Source organism: Camellia sinensis, chromosome 4 (assembly GCF_055761805.1).
Source record: "Camellia sinensis isolate YWXY chromosome 4, ASM5576180v1, whole genome shotgun sequence".
Taxonomy (NCBI): Eukaryota; Viridiplantae; Streptophyta; class Magnoliopsida; order Ericales; family Theaceae; genus Camellia; species Camellia sinensis.
In genome coordinates this window covers 139,948,863-139,954,063 of record NC_138964.1, presented here as the reverse complement: position 1 = coordinate 139,954,063, position 5,201 = coordinate 139,948,863, and the positions used below count along the sequence as shown (strand labels likewise).

The 5,201-nt window shown below is 38.3% G+C and overlaps 1 pseudogene; it reads left to right on the top strand.

Moving 5' to 3' along the window:
- Positions 1–228: 228 nt before the first annotated feature.
- On the top strand, positions 229–2,109 carry LOC114265127 (leucine-rich repeat receptor-like serine/threonine/tyrosine-protein kinase SOBIR1; annotated as a pseudogene).
- Positions 2,110–5,201: the final 3,092 nt, after the last annotated feature.

Below are 5,201 nucleotides of genomic sequence, written 5' to 3'. Positions count from 1 at the left end.
AACATATTCTCAAATAATACCTAAATATAAAGAATAAAATATAATTTACCCTAATTTATACATAAGAGCCTGCAAAATAAATGGATTCAATTGTAGAATAGGCCCTTAAACCCAACTGAACCAATCACAAAGGTAGACAACAGACAATGTGCCTCCTCCTTTTAAGCCTTGTTTGTCAATTTATTCTTGTCCAAATAAAATTGATCAAAAAAAACCCACCTATTTATAAAACATACAAACACATCTGTTCAAAACTAATTTTTCAAAACCCTCTCTCTCTTTCCTCCGCATCCTCTCTCTTGTCTCGTCTTTCTCACTCTCGCCACCACATACACTGTCGCCACTGCCGCCAGATCTCCCACCACTGTTCCTCCCACGGCCTGTCTCCACCGCTCGAAGTACCTGAGAGCCACCATGGCCATCATAGACGGCGAACAAATAGAGGGGCGAGATCTCGCCGGGGCTTCAAGAACCAGAGGTGGTGCACCCTCCCACGTGATCGTACGTGCGAGTCATGAACCCAGGCACAACGGTGACGGCTTCCTCCACCACCGTCCTCCCACCCACCCACCCACCCACCACCACAGTCGTCCTTCCAAATCTGGTCAGATCTGTCAAAAACTCAGTGGACCTCTTGTTCAAAAAAAAAAAAAAAACTCAGTAGACCGCCGCTCCGCTTTCAGCCCGCTAATCAAGAAAGCGAAGGACTTGGCATTTTTGGAGAAAGAAGATGGAGTCGCATCGCTTGAAGTCATCGGAAGCGGTGGCTGTGGAGTTGTTTACAAGGCGGAGTTACCGGGAAGTAATGGAAAATTGATAGCTATAAAGAAGATCATCCAACCCCCAAAAGATGCAGGAGATTTGATGGATGAAGATAGTAAGTTTCTGGCCACGAAGATGAGGCAAATCAAATCGGAGATTCAGACCGTTGTTCAGATACGGCGCAGGAACCTTCTTCCTCTGCTAGCCCACGTGTCCCGGCCTGACTGCCATTACCTCGTATACGAGTTCATGAAAAATGGCAGCTTACAAGACATCCTGAACCAGGTTTCGAATGGGACTCAGACAGCTCGATTGGCAGGCTCGGCACAAGATCGCAATTGGGGTGGCTTCTGGGCTCGAGTATCTCCACACAAGCCATTCTCCGCGTATAATTCATAGAGATCTCAAGCCTGCAAACGTACTTCTTGACGATGACATGGAAGCTCGAATTGCAGATTTTGGGCTCGCGAAAGCAGTGCCCGACGCGCATACTCACATTACAACCTCCAATGTCGCGGGAACTGTTGGATATATCGCTCCAGAGTATCACCAGACATTGATGCTGTGTTTGGTTGGAAAATTTTGGAAGGGATTTAGAAAGAAAAAGGGAAAAGACGTGTGAAACTAGGGAGAATATAGGTATGTTTTATTTATATTTCAACTACTTTTTTCATTTCTCTTTTCAAATTCCTCCGCAAATCTCCCAACCAAACATGAAGTTCACAGACAAGTGCGACATATTCAGCTTTGGGGTACTGTTGGGAGTTCTGGTGATAGGAAAGTTTCCATCTGATGATTTCTTCCAACATACATCAGAAATGAGTTTCGTGAAGTAGATGAGAAAGGTCATGACTTCTGAGGAAGAGGATCCAAACAGAGCAATTGACCCGAGACTGATGGGGAACGGGGACGAGGACAAGATGCTCCTCGTTCTTAAGATTGCTTGCTTCTGCACTCTTGATAATCCGAAACAGAGGCCTAACAGCAAGGAGGTTAGGTGCATGTTGTCTCAGATCAAGAACTAAGAAAGCTACTAAATGTTGTGTAAGTGCAAGAATAATGATGCATATTATGCATGTGATGAAGAATGTTTTTTTTTCAAAAAAAAAAAAAAAAATCAGTAGAAGGGGAATAAGGGAAGTAAAAGTCGAATCTGGGCATTGCGTCCGATAAGGGAATGCCTCATTCAACAGACAAACCCTAGGTCTCAAGTAGAACGGCTATTTGTCCCCAAGGTATAAACGTTGTCGTAAACTATGTCAAGTTGTAATTCAAATATTGTTTTGCTATGTTTTTTTGTCTTCACTAATAGAATTCAAGTGTTTTCAGCAACAATTTCAGTCAAAACACATCTATTGCATTAAGCTCTGTATTCGTTACATAATCTGCGATCAAGTTGGTTGTTGACTTTGAATTTTGTATTCATTACATATAATATTGGTCTGAAGCTGGCTTTGAATGTCCATATTATTTTTATTTATTTATTTCTTAGATCTTTTCTAGGAAACAATTTCTTCTACACAAGTCAGAATATACACAAACAGCAATTATAGCCCCCTTTTTTTTTTTATGAGGCAATTGTAATGGAGACAGAGGCGGCTTAACTACTAGACCACTTAATTCATTGTCTAAGGCTGAATAAAAAAATTTCAAAAAAAAAATTATTGTCGAAAGCCTCAATTTTTCAAAGACCCAGCAAAATAAAACTTCATTTAATATTTTAACCTAGGATCTTAAACTATGAATGGATACTTCTAAAAGAGAATCGTATCCATGTTGTATCCATATTGAATACTGAGATGCTTTGGACACGTGTGGATACATATCCAATACTTTCTAAACGTATCCTATAGTTGATGTTAATTTTAAAGAGTATCGGATACTTTTTAAACACTCCAAGCCACATATCCAAACTATTATAAAATTGAAATTATAATAATTTTTGCTTACATATAATTGTTAAAATAAACACAATAATAATTTTTCAATATATTCAACGTACCCTAGCCATATCTATATCTTAATTTTTTGGATTTTCTTATGTTGTCGTATTCGTGTCATAACGTAACCATATGTATGCTTCATTGTTCTCAAAAAATCTTAAATCATTGATCTCAAAAAATCTTAAGTGGCTCCTATAATGGGGATGGAGGAGGAAAGTAGTGGAAAGCCACAAGACTTGAAGCAAGAAAAGCAAAAAGGAGAGGAAGAAGTGGGACTGCCACATTGATTCACGAACTGCCTAAAATATTAACACTAACTTCCAGTAGCTAATAAGATGAAGTAAGAAAAGAAACGTAAGAGTCATATGTCCTTGATTTCTCCTCTAATGTTTCCAAGTGAGGAAAATTACCAAAACTACCATTATGACAATATCTATCATAATTCCATACGAGGAACGTTAAGGCTAGAAGAATGATGAAAGTGTTGATCAAAACTTCAATAGGAAGAGATTATTTGCTTTATTAGCGAAGTAGGGTCGGGGAGGCTTCAACCATGAGAAATCATGACATATGCTAGCACAGCTCTAGGGTGCTTAGTGACAGAAATTTTATGTCAAAGTAACAGTGTCATCCAGATTGGGAAAGAACAAAGAGTCACTCTATAATAGTGAATTACAATGAGAAAGCCAGTTTTTTGTTTAAAAATCATTTCCACGGTGAGTTATTGTCTCGCTTTTAAGCATATGTATTTCCACATGCTTCCTACGGCTACGAAGGAAGGAAGAGATGGACAACGCAGAGAACTCCTAGCCTTTTAGCCTATGCTACCTACAGTTCCAAAGGAAGCAAGATATAAATAATACAGAGAAGCTGCATAAATATTACAAACAGATGTGATTATAGACAGTAGCCCAGTCCTATAAGCAGAAGTCCAGTGCAACCCAAATCTAATAACCAGTTCTACTGCTGCTAGTTAAAAAGTGCAAATGTAGAAGGCAAAAGATAAAAACAACAAACAATCTAGAAATTTGTATGCAGGATATAAATGATTTCCAATCACAGAACAAACAAAGGTTGAACGAAGATGTATAAAAATAAAAAACTAGAAGCTATGAACATTCATACTGAAGGTTTGAACTCTGTTAGTTAATATTTACAAAACAAGATCATCTATCTCTCACCACAATACAAAATGGGGTGCATTAACTGCTCTAGTTAATTTCCAAAACCACCTTTAGACATTTGAATATAATGTATTTTCAAAATCACTCACAACAAACACCTAAGACAGGATAAAGAAAGCACAGACCCATACATACGAAGGTCAAAATTTTGCATTCCTGGGTGTTCTGTTAAAAATCTAAAAGTAACTGTGGAAGAATCCTTTCCAGATGAGTTGCTTCTATTTTAGTAACACCCTCTGCTTCGGCAACGGTAGCAGCATGTTGAACAGCCTCTAAATCAACCCCCCCAGAAAAAAAATGCTTTACAAGATATTGAGAAAATAATACAAAGAAAAAGGCACATGCATTACAAGAAACATGGAAATTGTATTTAAGGCATGTAGACACCTGTGACAAAGACTCAAAGAAGTTCACAGCTCAGCTTCAGAGCATTTGCATTAGCTGCATCAGTGGATAAAACGAAAGGAAATCAATTAAAATCATGTGTATGAAATATACTTTTGTTGCTCCATAAGCAATGCACCTAGTGCAGAATATCAAATTCGGTGGCTAGCATAATGATATTTAATGGCGACCCAAAATCAAAGCGTTAAACTTGTATCATGAAGATCAAGAACCATTTTGTGTAAAAAAAAAAAAAAAAATCAAATTTAACAGTAACTTATAGAATCTATTGCAGCAAATGAAACTCCTAAAACATAGTAATCCTTTCCTTTAGAGATATTGCAATCACTGAAACATTGAAAGATAGATGTTGGGTAAATGTGTTTGTGGAAAGCATATGCAAACTCCTAATTCATCAATGCATTATTGATTCATTTAACAAAACAAGAAAATACATTGAAAGTTAAAACTTAGATATAATGACTATACAGATAGTCAACTCAAAATCATGTTATGCAGCATGGATACTGTACGGGGAGGAAATAATTCTCCTCGTATAATCCTGTTGACCAAGTCCACGCTCCTCCGTACGACGTCGCTTTGTCACCTGAAAACACAAACGTGAGCTAGCCGGCGGGTGTGTGCCGGAAACCTCTCCGATGCCTAAGTCAGAAAACTTGACAAATAGACAAAGCTCTTAAGTTCTCAGAAAGATTGTGTTCAATTACCTCCTCCAAGGTGATGCTTGTGAGCTTTTATAAGTTTCCCGTGGCACAATCCTAGTAGGACTTGTACTTCTCCATGCAGAGTCCTCCTAGGATTCATTCTCCTAAGGATAATGCTTATCCTTTCACACCCTCCCCCACTGCTTAAACCAAGTGGGATGGTTCTCTTTATGGCCGAACTTCTATTTGACCGAAGTAAAAAT